Consider the following 23,971-nt stretch of genomic DNA (forward strand, 5'->3'; position numbering starts at 1 on the left):
AGATATTTATTGTATGACCACAGGGAAGTTACATAATTTCTGCCTGACTCATAATGAAATAATGGAGAGGACAATAGGGCCTGCATTGTATGGCTGCTGAGACAATAAAATGAGTAAATATCATCTTTTAAGAAATTATCAGGGGACACATTCCTGATATTCTAGAACTGGGAAGAAAATAAAAATGGGCAGAAATTACCAATTACCTCCTTAAACAGATCCCAAAATGATACCTCTCAGAATATTAGGGTAGAAATGACCCAACCATCTGGAGAGCAATTTAGAACAATGCCCAAAGGGCTATCAAACTGTGCATATCCTTTGACCTAGCAGTGCCATTCCTGACAAGGAAATAAATCATAGAGGAGGGGAAAAGACCCCACATGTGCAAAAATGTGTGTAGCAGTTCTTTTTGTGGTAGCAAGGAATTGGAACATGAGGAGATGCCCAACAATTGGGGAATTACTGAATAAGTTGTAATATATGAAGATAATGGAATATTACTGTTCTATAAAAAGTGATGAACAAGCTGATTTTAGAAAGGCCTGAAAAGATTTATATGAACTGATGCTGAGTGAAATAAGCAGAACCACCTGTATCCAGAACTAATATAAATATAATATAATATAAATCAACACATGCTATGTTCATGTCTTTTTTCTGTTTTTTTTTTCCTCTCTCTTGGTTTTTCCCTTTTGTTCTGATTTTTCTCTCCCAACAAGATTCATCAAAAAATGTGTATTTAAAAAACTAATATACATGTGTAACCAGAAAAAAAAAAACAATAATACAGAATATATAGTAAAGTTCCAGATCTCCAAAGTCAAGGAGAAAATATTATAAGCAACTAGAATTACAATTAGGATAACACAAAATTTAGCAGCTCCTATTTAAATAAGATATTCTGGAAAACAAAAGTGTTAGGATTATAACCAAGAATCATTTACCCAGAAAAACTGAGTATTATTATTTAGAGGGAAAAATGGATATTTAATGAAATAGGGAACTTTTAAGTATTCCTGGTGAAAAGACCAGAGCTGAATTAAAAAACAACAACAACAACAACAACTGATTTTTATGTAAGATTCAAGAAAGACATAAAGAGGTAAATATGAAAGGGTCATCTTAAAGGATCAAATAAAGTTAAACTGCTTACATTCCTTCATGGCATGATAATATTTGTAACTCAGAAGTTTCTCAGTATTCTTGTTGTTAGAAGGAGTATAGATATACAGAACACACAGATCTAATTAGAATATGATGGGTCTGATATCTAAAAACAATAGAGGAGGTGCTTATTTTGGCAGCACATATACTAAAAAATTAAAAGAATTGTTTAGAATTGGTTTTATTATTTCTTGTGTTCTATAAATTCTTTCTGAGTAGTGAGTCATTTCAAGTTACCCTTTGGGGCAGAAGAAGCTCTTTTTCCTTCACTGTTCTAAAGATGAATGTCAGTGTTCTTTGTTCCCATAGTAAATTTTGATGGTGGGGTTCTTTCTAATTTGGCATTCTTTTTTTTTTTTTTAATAAGATACATTAATATAACCACCTCTAATCCTAGAGTGGGGTGAATGGAACCTGGCCTTATCTTTCTACCCCTCTGACCAGGAATCCCAAACTAAGAGTTCCATCTTCCAGCAAGTGCCCATATCCAGCAGCACTCTGCTTTACTGCCTCAGTATTCACTGGATGTTAGTTACTTCTTGCCAAGGCCACATCTCTGCGGCACATTTGGGCTTGGTGTTCCTGAGCTTTAGTCAGTCTTTCCAAGCAGTTCAGGAGGAGAAATTCTGTGGTTCCTGCAGAGGTTCCAGACACACCTAGGTAGCCCTCTTAGTAACTTTCCATATATACTTTTTTGATTATATATATATATATATATATACTTTCTTGATTTAATATGTATATATATGTACTTTCTTGATTTAATAATTTGTTGTTATATATTTTGAATTCTCCCTTATATTCTTTTGGGCACATGATAATGTTCTCTTTTTTTTTGTATTCTTTCTCTATTTTTCTCTTTTCTTCTTTTTTTTTTTTTTAGTGAAATAAATTTAAAAAAGAGAAATGATGAGCAGGATTATCCCCAGAAAAACCTGAAATGACTTACATGAACGTTGTGTGGAATGGGTACTAGAATCCTTCCCAAAATGAACTAATCAGAGACATCTTAAGATACAAAGAGAAAGCATTTATTTAGTCCCTGCAGTGAGAGGCCCAGACACATAACTGGAAGCCATTCCAGCTCCTGCCATGTACTTGTGGAACCTAACCAGCTTCCAACTTGTTGGGGTTTAAAAATCAAAAGACCTGAACCTATTCATTGGATAGACTAAAAGAACCTAATTATCCTTGACCAATGCTGCTTCCTGTGGGGCATATTGATGCTGTTCTAGTGGCAGTGCAGAGAGTTGTGGGCATCCCCTTGTTGATCAGAGGCACAGGTCCAATGTGAAAGAATTCAAACACCCGGAATATTAGTGGCAAAAAAGCAAGTTTTATTGGCACTGAGAAATCAGCTTTGCTAGGAAGGCAGACTTCTGAGTGACAAGAGGTCCTAGCAGAGAAATCCTGGCAGAGAAATTAAAAGGGTTATCACTGAGAAGAGAATGTCTTCAAAGTGGGCAAGAGTCCTGGTAGGCAGCTATATCAAAGGGAGAAGTCCCTTGACAAAAGCATAATTCCTACACTGGGCTTTTGCAAAAAATATGGAGTTTAGAATTATCCTTTCTAGAAGGACTTGGCTGTAACTAAGTCTTCCTTCTGGAGAGTGGAGTGAGAGGTTGGAGGGGGAAGCTGAATCACTTTTGGCTGGCCATATAGGAAACGAGGAAGAGTCAAAGGAAAGAAAGGTTTCTCAGAAGTACTCATGCTTCAGCCCATCTTCTACATTGCTCTTCTAGGCTAGAAGTAGGTCAAGAAGTCTGAAGCTCAGGTTCCCAGTTGAAAAGAAAGCCAATGCCCCCAGCCCTAAATACTTGGAGTTTCAAGCCACTCAGTGTGAGACTCAGATCTCCCAATTGAAAGAAAATCACTTTGAAGACTTCCTGAATGGGGATCCAGCTTCCCAAAAGATCAATGGGGGTGAAGGGAATGCCTTCTCCTAGCCTCTCTAGAGTCTGGGAAACCCTGAATCAAAGGGGACACAATTTCAGAGTGGTTATTTTACAGATTAAAGGGGACACAGTTTCTTCCCCTATCAACATCACTTCCTGTAACTTCCTGAGGGTCTGACTTGACTCTGGGAATAGAGATCATGAGACTTAGTCTCAAACTGAAAAACCTTCATCCAATCAGTTCCATTCAAACTGATATAAAATGAAAACATTGTACACAGTTGAAATAGCCCAGGCAATAAAATTCAAGATGGCCATAGTAATTCATAATTTAGAAATAATTTATTTGTAACTGGCCTAGATGGTGTGCATGGCCAAGGCGAACCTCCAGTAGGATTCTGGCATGGTTCCATGCCCAACTGAAGTAGGGACAGCTTTATAAGCATTCTTGTTCACCCTTGCTGGCACATTTTGACATTAAACAGTGACTCGACTTTACCAGAGGAAAGATACAATGGTAGGTGTTTAACATAGTTTATAGGTCTGGGTTATTGAGCAGATACCCCTCATTGTAGAGCAGGCACTTTGAAGTGCAAAACACGTCCTTTAATCTAGCTGAGCAGACCTTTATCTGCCAGCCTGAGGCCCTAAAACTGAGGGAGGGGAGGAGAGACCAGTCCTTTGTCCATTTCACAGTAACAAAGATAATGTAACATGATTAACTGAGAATGACTTAGCTATTTTTAGCAATACAATGATCCCAGAAAACTGTGAAGGATTTATGATAAAAAAATGTTCTCTCTGCCCAGAGAAAGAACTGATGCAATCTGAATTCATACTGAAGCAAGCAAATTTTTTATTTTTTAACTTTATCTTTATGGTTTGGTTTTTGGTCTGTTTTCTTTTACATCATGATCAATGTGGAAATGTTTTACATAAGTACTCATACACACACGTACAAACACACACACACACACACCATTTTTATACCTAAAATCAAATTGTTTACCTTCTTATTGCACCTCCATCATTCCTCTAAAGTCTGAGAACACCCCCCTCCCTCCCCTCATGGTCCCTTTAAGCAGAGGCAGCCATTTACCAGAGTAAGAGAATGATTTTTCCCAGAGAAAGAAATTCTCTCACCTACCTGGATCACAGGGGTAACAGCATTCCCCGTCCACTTTATAAAGTCCTCCATACACTCCAGTGCATAACTCATTAACATGTTGAGTACCTTGAACAAGGGAAAGGAAGCTAATGGGGGCAAGGAAGAGATAATAATCCATGGTGTCAGGAAAAGTGGGCTGTGATCTTGATTTTGTTATTCACTGGCTAGATGACTGGGGACAACTTGAAAATCCTCAGAATTTCTTACTGTTCCAGACCTGGGATCCTAGGAGTTAATCTCTAAGCTCTCTCTCTAGTTTGTAACTCATAAAAGCAGTAATTTTAAAAAGGCTACAAGGGGAGGGAAGAAAGAAAAGCCCTCCTCCCATTGTTTCCTGTGACTCCACCCTACTCACAGACCAGATTCCTGAACTCAATCTCATGCACGCTAACTTTTTGTAAAACTCTTCAGGTACTTTATATCTCATGGTACAATTTCCCCCAGATCCTGCTCAGGTCACAGATAGTCAGAACTTTCCCCTCCTGACTTCTACAAGACAAGTTTGGAATTTGGGGTATTTCTATTCCTGGATACCTGAGTTTTCCATTCTGTGCCTCCCTTTACTTCCTCTATCATTCCCCTCCTCCCTCTCCCACTTTTGTATAAATCCTTGAGTTGCCAAATCCTGACATCCTCTATGTTTCTGATGAAAAGTGTGGAGTCATTCAGCTTGGGAGACAACTTAGTTTATCTTTTTTAGATGGAATTTGGGGAAAAGTTGATCATGATCACACAAACACACACACACACACACACACACACACACACACACATGCAGAGCAGTGTCTCATCATGCAACACCCCAAGACTTTCATTAGTTTAACTTTGAGCCTGGTTCTCTATCTGTTTCTTTGGAGGACATAGATGCATATCAATGTGTGTGTATGTAGGTGTGTGTATGTATATATTCAAACACATACACACACACATATATGTGTATATCTCAAGCAATAAATTAAAAGTGATGGCTAATTAATCAAGCAAAACTAGCCAGCTTCAATAAAATGAATAGGTCCCTATAGAAAACACAACTGGATTATAAGTACCAATATCTACCACAATTAACAAGGCTTGCCATAGCATAAATATGACATTAAACATAATCAAATGAACACAACAGAAAATAAAAACCATTTTCAATATGTAGTTATTTACATGCACATCAATAGAAATACAATTACATCCAAGGCATTTTTCACAGAACAATGCTTCCCATTATCACCTGGACAAATACAACTATATAACATTGATAACTACATCTTCAGATTACTGATCACATCACACTTTAGTGTAGTGACTGATAGAAAAGGCATCCCTCTCTTGTCACTGATTGATCTCTGTGCTTTACAATGGTGCTAGAAATTGCGATGAGCTGACTCTAGAATCATGATAAATTTGTTTCTACACCTCACTTGGGCACCATTCCAGTACATTCAAAGGCCTGTGGATTGAATGTAATAATCTCTACATTTCTGTAGCAAGTTTGGGTATGAACAGAGTTGGCTCTTAGTTTAATTCTCCTGCCCTGTAGTAATCCATGTAATTTCCTTTATATTTTCAGTGTCTATATTTGAATCAGAAAGTCTGTACACCTGAGGATCAATTTTTCTCACTTTTCTCATCACGGACAGTCCCCTCTCAGCTCTCTCCACCTGCTCATTGGAAACTCCAACGGACTCTCCTATGGGCAATAGGTGGTTGTGCTAAATAGTTCTTATAGAGTCCTGTCCTCCACCACCCCAATTCTGCGGGGCTATTTTATAAACTGAGAAATTGTCTAGTCTCTCACCAACCTTGTATGAGTTAGCTTTGCTAACATCTCAGTCCCTGGACTGTGAAAGCAGTCTTTGTCTCCTTTAGATAGAGGAATCTGATAGTACTTAGTACACAGAAGGTGTTTAATTAAAAGTTGATTGAGTGAGTGACTGACAGTATTCACTAGGCAAGTACAAGACTGAAAGTTTTGGCTGCCTATAAGACAATAAAGGGTGTCTTGTGGCACAGTGTCCTGGTCCACATAAGTCTTTTGTTAAAGTTCAGGAACTAATCCATCTCCATGTGTTTCTATTTTTCTTAGGCACTACCTCTATGAGTCACGGGAAAGGGCTGTTGGATTCTGCAATGGTGTCATTCCCATCCTTTCTTGGAGATAGCCTCTGAGAACTCCCTTTCAAGACAAAACATAACAGTGTTTGCCATATGTGGGGCTTTGCATCATGTGGGGTCCTCTACAAGTAGGGGGCTTTGTCTTTCAGAATATAATTTCTCATCACTTTTGCAAGGAATTGTGGGGTGTTGGGAGCTAATTCTCCAGAGCTGGGACAAGTTAGTTTCTCTATCTTATGCTTCTTCCATGTGTTATTTTTTCAGCACATTGGGTTGTGAGTGGTGTTACTTGATCATACTTCTCACTCCAAATTGCAGGGTTTACTGAAGGGCCCATAAAAGCCCCACCCTCCATTCCTGTGAGGGTCCACTGTATAGGTTCCATGGGTCTCTTCTCTCTTTTCTCTTCTTTTCTTTTCTCTTCTGTGAGACATTTTTTTCTTTCTATATGTCTACATTTTCTTCCATTTCTTCAGACCTACCAATCAATGGGCATTCTACATTAAGTGCCCACAGGGAGCAGCAAGTAGTGAGCTAGATGCTGGGGCACAGAGACAATGAAATGGTTCCTGCTCTACAGGAGCTATTTGATACCTTAATTTTTTTTTCTTGTCTTGTTATTTTTTGCAGTTTTGTCACTTAGAATTCTTTCTTAGCCCACTTGAAGTTTTCTTGATAAAGTTACTGGAGTGGTTTGCCCATTCTTTCTCTGGCTCCTTTCACACATAAGGAAACTGAGGCAAAGAAAGTCACACAGCTAGGAAGTGCCTGAGGTCAGATTAGAACTTGGATGTTCCTGACTCCAGATCCAGCACTCTTTCCATTGTACCACTTTGTTACCCATATTCCCTCCAACATTTGTCATTATCTTTTCCTGTCATCTTAGCCAATCTGAGAGGTGTGTAGTGGTATCTCAGACTTGTCTTAATTTGCATTTCTCTGATCAATAGTGGTTTGGAGCAACTTTTCATAGGGCTACAAATGGTTTTAATTTCTTCATCTCAAAGTTGTTCATATTCTTTGACCATTTATCAATTGGAGAATCTGCCCCATAATTTGAATATATGGGCAGAGATGTATATTACATCGAGGAGGTAGATTGCTGTGGTAGCTCTTAGCTCAGCTCAGGTCGTTGCACCTCACCCTTTCCTGGCATCCCCAGATCAGTGTGAATGAGACTGGGCTGATGAGCCGACTTACACACCTTTCCAGATACCCTCAGTGTTAGAGTTAGGTCTCTCTACTCAAGTGATCTTATGTATAAGTTTCTAATTAGAAAGGGTATTCCCCATTAGGATGTAAGTTCTGTGAAGTCAGGAATTACTTTTTCATTTTCTCTTTATATTTAGCTCCTAGCACAATATTAAGTAGACACTTAATAAATGCTTATTGGATTTAATTAGAGCTAATAAATAAATGAGTAATGAGTGAATTTTAAAATGTCCCAGAGAAAAGAGTAAGTGGATGAAAGGTGGGAAAAGGAATGATGAGGATCAACATGAGGGACAGTCCCCTTCTTCAAGGATCCTGTCATCTCTAATTATAAAGCAATGGGCTTATAAGCAGCTGAGATGAATGAGGGCAGGCAAGAATTGGCATTAGTTTAAGTGTAGGATAACATTGGGATTAGTCCTTCAGCCCTGTTCAACTTCTGCCAGTTCTACATCCCAATCTTATCCCATTCCTGCACCTGGTCTGCCGTCTTACTTTAGCACTGTCATACATGGAAGTTAAAAGAAAAAGGAGTTAGAAGAGAAAAGAGAAGGCAACGTTGGAAGAGAAATGTAGATTCAGAATTGGTTGGATGGTTAGCCTCAAAGAATAGTCATTCATGGTTCCATGTCAGCCTGGGAGAAGTTGGTTCATGGGTTTTCAGCTTCCTCTATTATTTTGGGCACCCTGATCAGGGTTTTCCCCTTCTTCTCTTTCTCTGTCATGAGATAGGCTGCCACAAATTCTAATGACAGGAACAAGAATAGAAAGGAATCCTCCCTAGACAGGGATGTAATTCAGACTGGGAGAAATGAAGGTTTCTAGCTAAATTTCTTAGCTAGAATTGGCTAAAGCTGATGCAAGAGAAGGCCTTTGACTGAGAAGGGAACATTACAAAGTAATATTAATAATCAAATGATTTAGCATAAACATTATTTTTCTCACCAGATAACCTAGCCAGGCAGTATCTTTATGGATTCTGTCATCCAGTAATGTAGCTATTCATCCCAGCACTGTGTGATCTGCAAAATTGAAAAGCAACCTCTACTATCAAGAAGTATACAGTTAAATCAGAGAGACACCATGAGAATAACTACATATAAACAAGATAAAAGGACAAATTATTATCCCTATTTCTTAGATACAGAAACTGAGGCTTATAGGAAAGTGTCTGAAGACATAAATCTATGTGTTCTTCACGCCTACCTTAGTAGGAGTCTTAGTACTAGAGAAGTGGGGTTAAACTGAACTGATGTCATTTCCCCCCAAGGTTGCAGGGCTGAGAATCTGGTCACTTACTCTCCCATGGGGGATGGCAAAATCCCCCTAATGGGGACTCAATGGACATGTAGGAGAATAACAAGGCCACTTCTTTTGAGCAGGTTTTCCTTTCCCCTTCCAAGCCTACCAGACTTTCCATAATTTTTTTTTTGCCGTTTGTGGGGGGAGCCCCTAATTTCTATTTTCATATCTTTTCCTCATTTTACAAATCAGTTTCTCCCCTTCATTTCAAGTTGCCTCCTTTGGGATTAAAGCTACATAGAAAAGCAGTTGAAAGAATGCTGGGCCTGGAGTGAAAAATTATGGGGTTCAAATCCTGCCTGTCCCTGTCTCCCCCTATGATCTTAGGCAGGTTAATTTCTTTTTCTGGGCCTCAATTTCTCCTTCGAGTTTTTCTTAGGTTTTATATCATTCAAGTCTTCCCTAATCCTCAGAGCTACTGGTCTACCTTGTGATGAATGAGTGACCCCTTCTTGGTGATCTTCACTCAGAGACTGGACAAACACTTGTTGGAAATGTTAGAGTTGGTGTTCTATTTGAGTGGAGGGTGACTGGGGTCTCTTTTAACTTTTAAATGCTGGATTCTGTGTGGGCTATAAAATGAGAGGAAAGGAGATTAGATTAGAGAGATTTCTCTGAGGTCAATTCCAGTTCATGGTTCTTCTCCTCATTTATAAAAATAAAGATTGGATCAAATGCTCTTTGATGACCTTCCTGGCTCTCCATCTAGGAGTGTATGGCCGTCCTCCCTCTCAGGATAGGAAGAGAACCTTTGACCATCAAATGAAGTGGGATGGAAAGGAAAGGTGCAGATTTCAGCAGTGGGCAAGGGAGGAACCTTATCACTTACCAATATGGTGTGGATTTGAAGAGTAAAAGACATTGACTACAACTGCTCCAGTGATCCAGCTGAAAAAGAAGCCAGTGACTGACAATTGGGTTTGATACCTCTGGCCAAGCTTTGGAAGACTCTGAGCTGTCCCATGTAGGGACAATCTGGCCCAGCATCACAGAAGAAATCTGGGCACTTTGGCAAATCACTTAAACTCTACATTCTCAGTTTTCTCTTCTGTACTTTTCTCCAAATCAAGAAGCCAAGATTTTAGCTGATAGCAGAATAAATACATATGGAGTTTTTAACAAAGAAAAAGGGGTTTTAGTGATTAATAAGGGAGAAGATAAAAGTTAAGTTCCCTATAGAACTCAGAATTAGCTGGAGGGAAGACACCATTAAGGTGGGGCAAGTTCCTAGAAAACTGGAAAGTCTAACCCTAAAAAGGATTTAATGAGTTAGTGAGGTATAATTAGATTCTTTAATAGGGGAAGTATAACCTTAGGTAGCTTACAAGTGGTGCAGTGGATAGAAGGTTGGACCTTGAGTCAGGAATACTTATCTTCTTGAATTAAATCTGCCTTTATGTACTTCCTAGCTGTGTAAACGTCAGTTTCTTCATCTATAAAATGACTTGCAGAAGAAAATGGCAAATCACTCCACTAGCTTTGGCAAGAAAACTTCAAACAGGGTCTTGAAAAGTTGGACATGAGGACATGGACTGATCTTAAGCTGAGATTTGAAGGAAGTCAGAGAAATTAAGAGGAGGGAATAAGGAGGGAGAGAATTCCAGGCTTGGAGGCAGCCTCAGAAAAGACATGATATTGTGAGATGATGCCAGAGAAGACAAAAGGTGGGAAGTGCCCAGGCAATAAAGGGCTTTAAAGGTCAGATGGAGGATTTTATAGTTGATTGAGTAGGCAAAAGGGAACTCTTGGGATTTAATGAGTAAAGATGAAATGGAGAGAGACTTGAGGCAGACAAATCCACCAGCAGCTATTATGCTAATCCAGTTGAGAGGTGATGAGGGTCTCCACCATGATGGTAGCAGTGTCTGAGGAAAGAAGGGGATGAATTGGAGAAATGTTGCAGAGGTAGAATCAAGGGATTTGGCTGCTGAGATGAGAGTGGGATGAGAGTGAGGAGTCTGGGTGAGTGGGAAAATGGTGGTACCCTCCACGGGAAGAGAGAAAAGATAATAAGTTCAATTTTGGATGTGCTGAGATAAGGATTTCTACAGTCCTTACTGGTCTGTCTGACCCTGGTCCAGTGCTTTCTGTCTCCATCCATGATTAAAAACAGACAGACATCCAGGTTGAGATGTTCAGTAAGCCTTTGGAGAAGTGACATGAAGTAGGGATGAGGTTAGGACTAGCCAAATAAATCAGAATCAGTTTCACAGAGATGTTGATTGAATTCATGGGAGCTCATGAGATCACCAAGGAAAAGAGAAGAGGAACTAAGACAAAGCTTTGGGGGATGGCCACAGTTAATGGGCAAAGACCTTAGCGGAAAACTCCTCCTACAGGGTGCATTGTTTAATATTCAATTAGCCTATTAAGCAAGGCCAGGTCATTGACCCCAACCAATTTGGGCTGGATGGGCTATTATCTTAAACATATAGTTTTTTCAAAACCACAAGGCTCTTTTTGATAGACCGAATCCACCTATGGCTTCCTAGTTCTCCAATTCCTTGTTTGCTCAAGGCTTCTGAGAGATTGAAACTTAATTTGTCTGTGGAAACTTAACCATCCTTAATTTCTCACATTCTGAAAATTCATTGGTCAATGGTACTGATGGGGTGCAGCTTCTAAAGAAGTATTGCAATTAACCTGAGATCCCCTGGTCTTAGGAACACTATAGTTCTATAGTTCTTCCCCTGGCTTTTAGGGAAAATATAGGGATAATTCTGAAGTACCCTGGCTTTAGGAGTACTATAGTCCTACAACACTGCTGTCAGATAAACAATCTGTTGCTCAGTGATAATCAAGTTCCTGAGCAATAGTGAATAGATCAACTTTCAAACCTTCCTGTAGGCCATAAAATTAGTAAATAAGCAGTATGAAGCTCTGATCTCTCTAACTTTGTGCTATAAATTTATCTTCTTTCTCCTGATTCTTTGCTAAATCCTTTTGGAACTTAGCCTGCTTCAATTGACATTACAATAATAATAAACTTTGCCCCTTGAGTTTGACCTTCCTGACTTCTCAGCGAGGTGAGAACCCCAAAAAGGATGTGATCACACCCTCCCTGACTTCTCAGAGTTCAGATTCAAGGGCTGGGTTCGTGGTTTAGGTCTAGACTTATTTTCCATAAAAGTCATCCCACAGAAGTCCTAGAGCTGTTACCAAAAGCACTCTTATGTGAGGTGTAAAGAAATTTAAGAGACATAATTTGAGTAATTTAATCATTGTATTAAAAATACTAGAATTTTAAGAAAAAGATGGTCACTTGGCCATCTCTCTCTTAGCTTAAAGACAATTGTAGAGGTAGCTTTATAGTTTTTAAGCCTTTATATAGTCAGTGCTCCCCAGGTTGGCAATCAATTTTGATTAACAATTAATGAGAGTGAATATTACAAAGAAGGACTAGACTTAAACTATGATTATTTCATTTAGTTCCTTAATTGCTCCCAGCCTTGGACAATCTAGTTAAAGAATTTTTCCCCACCTGGGCCTGAGTAGAGCACTATTGGAGTCCTGCTCCAGTAGTGTTAAGGGTGTGATAAGTCAGGGGCTAGACACAAGAATTCCTTATGAAATCTTCAAATTTGTTGGTCAGAGAGACAAATATATATATTTATATGTCTCCAATGTTTATAGAGCTAATGCATAGGACACTCTTTGATATTAGTTCCTTCCTAACAAATTCAATCAACTGAGATACCAATGTTTAAACACAGATTTTGCCCACTTCAACAGAGATGTAAATTGTTGTGATGCACATAGAGCAAAATTATCATATAAATGTCCTCAAGCACCTTTTCCCCAAATGCCTTTAGTTCCACTGTGGGCTGCTTTTCCTGTCCTAAGTTCAAAGGTATATACAAAAATCATGAATCATGAAAGGGAGGGGCCTGGATGCTTATCCACTGACAAGCCCATGAGTCCAGGACACAATGGGTGGAGAACACTGTTCTGTGGGGACAATTATTAAGTCATTGTTATCAGGTGGAGGAGCAGAACTCTGTGATAAGATCAGGTTCTACAGTCTTTGATTCACTTCATTTAATATACACAGGAGAGCACTGGTCGAGAATTGATGGATCATTTCAAGCTGCATTGTGAGATTCCCACAATCTGCTGGGAAAATGGTTTAACTCTGAAAAAAAAAACTAGATTATTAGTATATTCATCTCATGTATCCTCAATAATTATGAAAATCATCATATAATTTTTTCTACAACATAAACATATGTATATATATACATATAAAAAGATATAAAAAGAAAATTAAGACCCAATTTTGATACTTAGCATTATTCATTCCTCCATTAAGAAGATGAGATTCCAGTAAGAATTAATAATAGAACACTTTTTTTAAAATGAGAAGATGGATTATTCTCCTGCACAGGCATGTTGGTGACTTACTCGTTGACCTTTCCACATCTTTGACCTGAATCATAAAAAAATATAGATGGGGGGAAAAAGAGGTCAGTTTGAGGCTGTTTTGTAGTTATAAGGTATATTTGTAAGTGTGTGTGCGTGTGTGTGCACATGCTCACGCATGTGTGTGTGTGAGAGTATTTAACCACACTTACCGTTTGCAATCACAACTTTTTAAATAGCAGTTTTGAAATATTGTGGGTCAATGTAAGAAATTAAATGGGAATTTGGGTGGAGTTTTGAAGAAGTCACAGACTACATGTGAATGCCTGCAGATAGAGAAAAAATATAAAACTCAAAAATGCACAAAATACATGTAAAGTGTTCTATAACACAAACATATTTTATCTTTTAATACCATAACAATTCATTCTGCTGTGATACAGCAGATTTTCCATAACATGGGACTGCTGTGCTCTAACCCCAGCAATGTGGAAGGGATAACTGTAATTACTGATGCAGCCCTTACATGTCACAGAAGAATTCTGAAACTGAGAAAAAGACAATGATTTATCCAGGACCAGAGCACAATATTATACACAATTCCTCACTCCCAGGACATCCCCTGGTTTTTCTCACATAGAGTCAGAGCAGAAGGGACCCCAGGGGCCAATTCCCCCAACCCAAACCTGAGCCAGAATCCTCTCCCTGGACTCCCCAGGACTCGGTTCTTCAGCCTCTAAAAGACATGCAGCCAAGGAGAGTCAGCTCCCTCCTGAGGGAGTCTCTCCCTGACAGCAGCTCCAATGCTGAGGAAATTTCCTGACTTCAAGCCCAATCTCAGATGACCTTCTTGTGGGGCTTTTTCTACACTGGGGCTGAACAGAACAAGACTAATTTTTTTAAGTAACAACCTGAAATCATCACTCATGGGTCCCCTTTGCTCCCTCCTTTTCCAGACTAAACAGGCCCAGATCTTGCTTCACTTCTCATGAGATAAGAATCCCCAGCCTGACCAACTTCCTCTCTTAGCAATTATCTTCCTAAATATGGTGTCTGAAATCCTTATGCTTTTTAATGAAAAGGAGTCTTCTATTTAATGGAAAGACAGATTTAGAAATCACTGATCAGTGATCAATTCAGGGCTTGTTGTTTAGACCAAAGAGGAATGCAAGTGACTTCTCAGCTGGAAGAACTCAGCAACATTAGCAGAAAGCTGTCAGAGCAGGCACAGCAGCTGATCAGTCCATGAGTTTGCCAAAAGCTCCTCATTGTTCTATTTGTGTTGAAAGCTGAAATGCAAAGAAGATGGGTGTCAGGAAGCAGAATAGACATACTTTTCAGAGATACAATGAAAGGAGAAATTGAATTACAGGAAAATCTATAGAGAGTGCATTGGACAGAGCTCTGGGCTCAGAGTCAAAAAAGACCGGAATTCATATAAGGTCTCCAATATTATCTGTGTGACTCAGCAATCAAGCAATCAACGTACACTTATTAAGAGCTTCCTATGTGCCAGGCACTGTGTGGGGTTCCAGGGTTACAAGCACAAAAAATAAAACACTATCTGCCCTCAGGGATCTTCTGTTCTAACAGAGGAACTCCAGTAGTGCCTTTTTACCAGCTGCTTTCCGTGCTTCCCCTGGTCCCCTTTACCTTAGTTAAGGCAGCTCAGATTCCACTTTTTGAAAGAGATCTTTTCCTGTAATGGGCCAGAACTCTGTACTTGAAAGAGGGATTCTTACAAGGTGTTACAAGGTGGATCAATTCCAATTAGTGGAATTGATGAGAATGGTTATCTAGTTTAGCATGGTGATTAATAGTTCTCTAGTTCATTATGATTGAATTAATCTTACAACAAATAATGGTTCCCTAGTGATATAATGAGTGGCTTATACTCAGTATACTGCATATAAACTGGGACAAAGTCAGCCAGAGAAGGGCTCGGAGACATACTGGGAGAAGACAGAAGACAAGAAGACTGGAGGCTGGAGCACAAGCTCTCAGACTGAGACAGACTTCAAGACGGAGACCATCATGGTGATCCTCCTGCCTCCCCCATAGAAACCAAGACACATTCCAGAGGACCACAAGAAAGCTGGCCCAGGCCCCAGGCAAGGAAACTAGGCTATGAAGGAGATAATAAAGAATTTGGACTTGATCCCTAGCTATTCATGTTGTGATTACTCAGCTGAAACAAAGGCTGGTTCTACAGAAAACCAACCAGAACCTTACATTTCCCTGTATCTCTTAATGCTAATCCCTTCCTTCTGAGAGAACTTCTCATTCACCACTATCTTGTAGAGCCATGGTAGTCTGCCCATGCTCTCCTTCAGTCGAATGTGAGACCTTTGAGGACGGGCACTGAGGGTTCTTGTATTCTTGAATTCCCTGGCACATTCCCTGGCATGTTTTGTTGTTGTTCAATCTTTTTAGTTCTTTCTAACTCTTTGTGATCGCATTTAGAGTTTTCTTAGCAAAGACATTAGAATGGTTTGCTAGTTCCTTTTCTAGCTCATTTTACATATAAGTAAACTGAGGCAAACTATGTGAGGCAAACTAGGTTCACATAGGCACCATAGACCTTGCCTAGGGTCACATAGCTAGTAACTGTCTGAGGATTTGAACTTTCTGATTCCAGACCTAGGGCTTTGCCCACTGCTCTATCTAGCTGCCACCCAGTGCCTCTTGGCCTCAGGTTGCTTCTCTGTAAAAGGAAGAGATCTAACTGAAGAGTCTCCCAACCCTTTTTGCTTAAATCTTTGAGCAAATCTCCAACTGTTCTGGGATGCTGTGGAACTTAGAAAGGGAAGGAAGTTGGCTACAGGTCCACAGCCATCTGCCCTCTGTACATTGTGCTCCCTTCTAGAATTTTTATCACTTACACCTCTCACCTCACCCTGGGCAGAGTCTTAAAGATAATGGAACTAAAATCATCCCACCTACAGTAAGAAAGATTGAGACAAGGGTCTGAGCCAATGGCATTTTATTGAAAGGTCCATGGTTCCCTCCAATGAAGTGGATCTCAACTCTTCCTCATTGAGATGCCTCCTCCTTCTAGGCCCTATTTTTATAGGGCTAGATGTTCAGTCCTTCCAGAACAGCCATACCAAATAGAGAATAATTCCATCAATTGACATGGGACATAGAAGCTAAAACAAACAATGTGTCAGCAGATCCCAAGTTGGTGATGCAAGGAATATCTCCACATAAGATGGACAGGCCTCTCCTCAAGTGAGAGGTTACACTCAGTAACCTCCGGGGTCATAAAATGGTTATCTGCTCTTATCAGACAAGTGGTTGGTCTGGAGGCACAAAATGTTTTTGGGGCACTTTCCATATAGATGTGGTCTCTGCCATGCTGGATTTGGTCACCATGACAACACAAAACAAAACAAGTATAGAGGACCTTTAGTTAACTAAAACTATGGGGCCTTGTGTAGAAAACTTTGATATGATATAATTCTATCAAATTGATTAATATTGATTGGAATGGAATAGGGGTCCAAGATGAATTACTCCTCTCATTCCCCTCTTCCCCCACTCTCATCCACTGAAAGACAAAAGTTTTTCTATGGATTGTTTCTATGGATTCTAAATGCAGAGAGGGCAGTCCTCCGTGGACAATGGAAAACCAGAAGGGGACAGACATCCACCTGTGGCAATACTCAAACCACAGGGTACCTGGCATTTCTCTTGAATGATGAGCCAGAAGTCTTATGCAGGGTCTGGATCCAAGACTCAACATAGCATCAAAATGAAGTCTCAAAAAACTCTTCCTCAAACAGCAACATTTCACTAATTTTAGTCATGGGAGAGTGTTAGGTAGATCAGATGGACACCAAAGCTGGAAACTAGCCCTGAGAAGGGCTCACCCCGGAGGAACAATTCTTTCCTGAATATCCCCTACATTCCCATCAGTAAGGCTCATTCCTCACAGACAAAGATGTCGCTAAGAGGATTTTACCCTGCTTTTCTCTCAACACTGTTTCATTTACTATTATTATTTTCTAGTGATTTTAAATATACACCATAATCACAGATATAATTATAATGCAATGATACTCAAATTGAAAAGAGGAAGCAATTTACTTTAATAATTTCTCTTAAGGTTCTTGCATTGAAAACATCACCAAGCACGTGATTGTAATTTAGCTAAATACCTTTAAAACATCAAATCATAGAAAGTAATTTATGTTATGACCCCTGGCCTTTTCATGGTAATCATGATAGTTTATGCAGTGCCCAATATGTGCCAGCCTGTTTCTGTATTTCTATGTCTTGAAATTTGCTTAAGCATATTTTTAGCAATACTTTAATATGGTTAGCTCACATTTTCCCAATTTTGTTAATATTCCATAATTGTATTCCCACAAGGTCTGTCTGAACAGCCCTCATCCTTTATACAACTCAGGCACTGGATTAAGCTTTTCATATCTGTGTATTTCTCCCAACAACCCTGGGAGGTAAGTCTAAATATTCATGATGCTCTTCTTTTGTTTAAAGGATGCAAACATTCTTTTATTGATTTTATTTATACTTTGCTTAGTAAAATGACTCCATCATAATTTATGCCGTATACAGATTAGCAAGACAAAAAAGTTCAAAAACTTATTTAAAAACTAAATAAATACACATTAAAGTGTAAGGACCTATGATTTTCCCTTCCCTACCCCCATTTCCCTGTGTATCATAGGTTTAAAAAAGCAAATTTAAAATTTTCTCTTCATCTTTTTTTAGAATATAACTTTTTTTTTTTTTTTTTTTGCTGAGGCAATTGGGGTGAAGTGACTAGCCTAGGGTCACGTAGCTAGGAAGTGTTAAGTGTCTGAGGCCACCTTTGAACTCAGGTCCTCCTGATTTCAGGGCTGGTGCTCTATCCACTGTGCCACCTAGCTGCCCCATAGACAATAATTTTTATGAGTTATACAGAATGTCTTAAGATTTTCAATGGTATTCAAGACAATCAGAAGGTAAAATATAAAACTGTACATCTTGTTAGTTCAACAACCTACATTTGCTTGAGTTAGGCTGGTTCACAGAACATCTTACTATAAAGTACCTTAAAATAGATGTTGGGCTTTAATTGTTCTTTTCCACAATCAATTCATGTTCTCTGTGTTTCCTGATCCACATTCCTAGCTCGTGCATTGTTGCAGTCACTTTGAGTTTTAAAACTTTGCTATGAAAATTTGCCTAGTTAGAAAGCTGTTAAAAAGTTTTGTTCTGTTATTTCTCCCTAGAATAATGCTGTCTGAATTCAGGTATTTATATGAAGCATTTCTCTCTTTATACATGCAAAGACTGATTGGGTTTTTAAATTTACTACCAGTACAATATCTCCAAGGCAGTTAATTTTGGTTAATGACTAGTGGCAATAACTAGACTTCAGTTTGTACAAGATTTAATTATTTTTAGTTGCTCATATCAAAACAATTCATGATAATACACCCAACTTTCCATTACTGCTTTTTTGTTTGAGTTACCCAAAGAGCCAAACCAATTCCTTTAAATTTTCTAAATTACTAATCCCTTAGTTTAATTATTGAAGCAGAGCACAGAAATAGTGCTTTCTCTATCAATCAATTAATCAACATGCATTTTATGAAATGTATTTTGTAGTCTTATATTGATTGAGGAAGAAAGCAGCAACTATCAAAGGGGCTTTGCTTAAGAATATTCCTAAATATTTTCTATTTCTGTGAGCTTAAGAATCTCTCTGAAATTTCCTTTTCAAAACTCTAGAACCCTTTACTTTCAAACCCTGAATTACCTTGTCAGTACAAACTCCAACTTTCTTTACCCATCCTTAACTTTTCCTATTTCCTTATACAACATTACTTTCGTTCTTCTACCTCCCTGATTTCTCTTTTATAGTTCTCTTTTTAGTTCTTTTATAGCTACAAATACACAGTTCCTACCATTTTTGAAAAGTCTTTTAGGCAATCCTACAATCACAAACTGGTTTTGTTTTTATAATTGATAGGCAAATGGATTCAAAGACAACTCACTCAGCAGAAGTTCCTCATTAGAGAGTGACACAAATTTTACCAAGTTAAGACAATTTTAGGGAACTTATCTATCTACTCAAAATTAACCTCTTTTATGCTGGAAAGATATTCATCCAGCTATTTTGGCAATGCTCAAGGGATTCAGCCAAAGCCCAACAGGAATATAACAGCAATTGCACTACTGGAAAACCATCTAATAGAGATTATACTTTTCTGAAGGTTCAGGTTATAACGTTTTATCTATTTCAAATCATTCAAAATTAAGCCCATTTATTTTGTTTAAATAATTTGCAAGAGTCTCTTGTGCTAGCACTGGATCCAGGATTAGTGCTATTTGGAAGTTTCATCTGCCATTATCCAGTTTTGATTCACCTTTTTGTTATTGGCCAGAATTCTGTACTTAAAACAAGGATTCTTACAAGGTGCTAATTCAGTGGAATTGATGAGACGATAGTTATCTAGTTTAGTGTGGTGATTAATAGTTCTCTGAGTTGAGTATAATTGATTTAATCTTACAACAAATAATGGTTTTCTAGTGATATAATGATTGGTTTATACTCAAAATAGAGCATATAAAGCTGTGACAAACTCAGCCAGAGTCAGAACTAGAGATAGACTCAGAAGGGCCAGACACAGACTCAGAAGGGATTCAGAGACAGATTCATTCCATCATCCACCTTTGTGGTGGCTGGAGGCTGAAGCACAAACCCTTGGATTCAGACTCACTTCATCTAGTGGCCTATATTCCTGCATTTCCTTTGGACTTGAACACCTGTCTATTCTCATGGAGATTACTCTGCTGAAAAGAAGGCTGCCTCAGAGACCTCCAGAAACCCAAATAGGACACTACAGCTAGGTATCTCCTGGCCCATATTACTTTTTTTTTTTTTTTAACCCTTTCAAGTCTTGGATCCGGGGTTTTTGGCTCCTATAAATTCAGTCCGTACAAGATAATAACAGGATGTCCAATGCCAGTGAACTCTTGGGTGGGAAGCAGAGGAGGTAAAGGCTTTCACCTACAGTCGGTAGTATCAGAGACTTACCAATGTATCTCATAGTTTTATTCATTAGAAATCCTAACTGAGGTTCAGCCCCTAATTCAGAGGTAGGAAACATTTTTTATGCAAGGGGACATTTGGATATTTATACCCGGCTGTGCACAATTATCAACTTAGAGAACTCAAGCACTAGGAGTTTATTGTACCTAGCTTTCAGCTTATGATTGCCTGTGGTTGCAAATGATTTCATGGGTCTTAATTGACCTACAGGCTGGACGTTCTCCACCACTGCCCTAATCCAGCCTCCTGATTGTGTCTACTGAAAATGCCATCTCCAAAAACATTCCTTAGATGCATGGTGGAAAGATCCCTTTGTAGTCCTGCTCATCATCCCCACAGCAGCCAAACCCCAGGTCATGGAGTACAGGATTCACCCATCACATTTTAAAAGGTCAATATGGCCTACATGAATTACAGAAACCTGCAGGTAACCTTATCTTGAAAATCAAATGCGGTCTAAAGCAGCAGACATCTGAAGTAGAAAGCTAATGTACTTCTCAAGAACTGGATGTGGGCTGAAGGCTGGTCGTTCCCCCATCAACTAAGCCTTGTTTCTCCTTGCTATTCTTCTCTCAATACCAATCTGTGTGTTCATGAAAGTAGCCATTTTCTTCCTTACACTTTTACATTGTATTTATCTCAAACTTTTATAGTTTTTAAAGTTTATTCTAGTCTTAGTTCTCTCCCTTTGGTCAACAAGTGTAGATGCCCTGCTTCCCACTAAACCAGTCACTCAAAAGCCCAATAGGACACTTCTCTAAGACACTTGATTTGAGTAATTATTGGGTATGTTATTCAAGATCTCAGTCTCTTAAAGCTTTAGCCATAGCTGCATCAACTGTTGCCTGGAGCATGATCCCAGTTGAAGGGTTCTATTATATTGGCCCTCTAAGAGAGCATGCCCCCCAAATCCTTGAACTTCACCTCACTGAAAAACCATCCAGTCCTGGTCTGCTTGATGAAGCAACAGCTTATGTAAAGGAAGTATTCCATGTCCCTTATCATTACTTCTATTCCCATTCTCAGGACACTACTACAAGTGATCCTACAAAGTTAATCTACCCATTAAAATAGGGAGCACACTAAATGGGAACAAATGAAGTTAACACCAGGCTTTAGGACTCCTAGCATATCTGACCCTTACCCGTAGGGTCTATTACATACAAGAGTAGCTCTAACAATTCAAGTTCTATTCTGCATCCAGGGCATAAGGAGCAATATGGACCCTCATCTTGGATCATTAAATCCCATGTAATGTAATTTTATCTTTATTTAGACTTCTTTCCTAAATGTTTCATTTGATTCCTCTGGCCAGCTCCTATGGCCAGCTTTCCCTGATTAGAATTGGGGCATCTTATAAGTCCCTATAATATGGGAAGGAAAGGCACCTGCCCTAATAGATTAGGCATCAGAACTCTGACCTTTGTCCACAATAAAGGCAATTGTAAAGACATCTATTCAATTTCTAGGTTGGTGTGAGAATCCCAGCAAGGCTTCTTCCTCAGAGCTAAATACCCATTCCTGGAAGCACTCTACTATGTGAGTTTCACTCATTCTGCCTAGCATTCACCCTTTAATATCCAAATCTTTGCCACTGAATTGCCTCCTTCTACAGCACTGTTCTTATGTGATTCTATTCTATATTGCAGCTTTCTTCCTTTCTGGGAAAGCCTCTGTTCTTTTGTCTATTCTATGCCCAAGTGTCTTCCACTGAAGTTCCATTTCTGAAGTTCCTCTCTGATTGCCAACAGAGGCTTGCTTTCTTACCCATTATACTTCTATTGGCATCTATCCAATAGATAGATTGCCTGGTACCACAGTCACCTTTGGCACAATGTACCCAACTGTGGGAGCCTCTCAGCAAAACTAGCCATAGATCTGGAACATATAAGGAAACTTGTCATCATCTTCCAAATGCACATTGATTCACTTGCCTTCATGGCATTGCAAAATTGTAGTGTGTTGGACACTAAGGATCCAGAGCAAGAGGGCCATGCACAGTCATTGGGAGACAATGTTGTTTCTGCGTCAACTAATCTTCTAAACAAGCAAATTACTGGCAAATTCAGCAGTAATTTCCATTCTTCCCTTTCTGGTATATTTCTCTTCTTAATTTACCTTACTGTCTACCTTGGCATTCATTTTGTAACTCACTTAAAAATCATGTCTCACGTGAATGTTCTCCATCAATCTTCAGGACCATCCTGATCTTTGGTTAAAAGAAGAAAATGTAAAAATCATTAGGATTTTCATATCTATAGGACACGCATAATGAATGTGCTAATAGTTGCAATTGTCTTTTCTGGCTTGCGAGTCAGAAACTTACAATACAGCTTAACATTATCAGTCATCCTCATAATGGCTACATTCTTGTGCTGTACTGCACCTATGTAAAATAAGTGAAGCAAAATGAAAATTACAGAAAACTATCCCCATCATAGAACTCTGGTTCTATATCCTGGGGAGGTGATGGTCATGACTCTCAAGATATGAAACTAACCCAGAATTGTATTATCTTCCATTCCTAGGCTTGTTCTGGGAAGCTGATCAAACTCATGAGAATGACTGTATTATAATCCACCTTCCTGTTCCCTTCTCACTCAGATTTGTGTATAAAATTTCTACCTGTCCTGCAGAGTGGAGGTCTCCTGCCCAAAAGGACTTCCATTCTGCAAACTGTATTCCTCACTCTGAAAGTGATTAATTAAATTGCTACTTGATCTCTAAAACCTTTATTTAGGTCTCTTTATGCAGTTTCAACTATTCACAATTTAGAGACCAATATATTAAAATTTTGTTAACAAATCATACATGGAGCCTGGGGAAGTCAGGATCGGAACCTACATCCTCTTACTCCAAACCCAGCATTCTTTCTACTACCTTTTTACATAGTTTTAAGTCCTACAGAGTTAAGTTCAAATGAGGAAGAGAAGCTGATTTGGCAAATGAAGGAAAGATATTTATATGAAAACAGAAGTTCTCCCCACACATGCCAAAAAAAAAAAAAAGAAAAAAAAAGAAAAAACAAACCTCCAAAACAAACCAAAAAAACCAAACAAAGAAAAAAAAACAAACCTGTGGAAAGTCTACTGGGCTTGGAAGGTTAAAAAAAAGGAAGTGGCCTTGACACTTCCCCACTGACTACTGAGCCCTCCTTTTATATTTCTGAAAGATTCTTTAAGTCCTCATGGGAGAGTTGATGACCAGATTCTCATCCCTGCAGCCTAGGTACTAACAAACATCAGTTCAGTCTAGCTCCACTTTTCTAGAGCCAAGATTACTAAACTGAGAGTCAGGAAGAGATGATGATGAGATGAAGAGATTATGATGAGATTTTCAGATGATGATATTGAGGGAAAGCACCAAATGATGAGATTGGTGAGAACAATTGGCATCAGATATTAGGATCTGGCACCAAATAATGACATTTGGTAGCAATTCACATGTGAAGACTCAAAAAGATTTTTTCCTTGCCAAAAGGTACATTTATTTAAGAGAAGAGATTAGAGACAAAATGAAAATGTAAAATGGGCACCAGGAGTGGTAAATGTGGAAAAGATTTGGGACAGCATATAGTTAGCAAAGAAAGGGGTTTTTAATAATTCACAATGGAAAAGAAAAGTTCCTTAGTGGAACTCAGAATTAACAGGAGAAAGGAAATTTGCTATGAGGTGAGAGTATGCCACTGACTGTCAG

The 23,971-nt window shown here is 38.8% G+C and overlaps 1 protein-coding gene across 1 annotated transcript in view; it reads left to right on the plus strand.

Annotated features, from left to right (window-relative positions):
- The window catches only part of LOC127555970 (tumor necrosis factor receptor superfamily member 14-like), a 659,215-nt gene that overhangs the window by 148,059 nt on the left and 487,185 nt on the right, over positions 1–23,971 (plus strand). The window lies entirely within an intron of this gene.

Source organism: Antechinus flavipes, chromosome 3 (genome assembly GCF_016432865.1).
Source record: "Antechinus flavipes isolate AdamAnt ecotype Samford, QLD, Australia chromosome 3, AdamAnt_v2, whole genome shotgun sequence".
NCBI classification, from domain to species: Eukaryota; Metazoa; Chordata; class Mammalia; order Dasyuromorphia; family Dasyuridae; genus Antechinus; species Antechinus flavipes.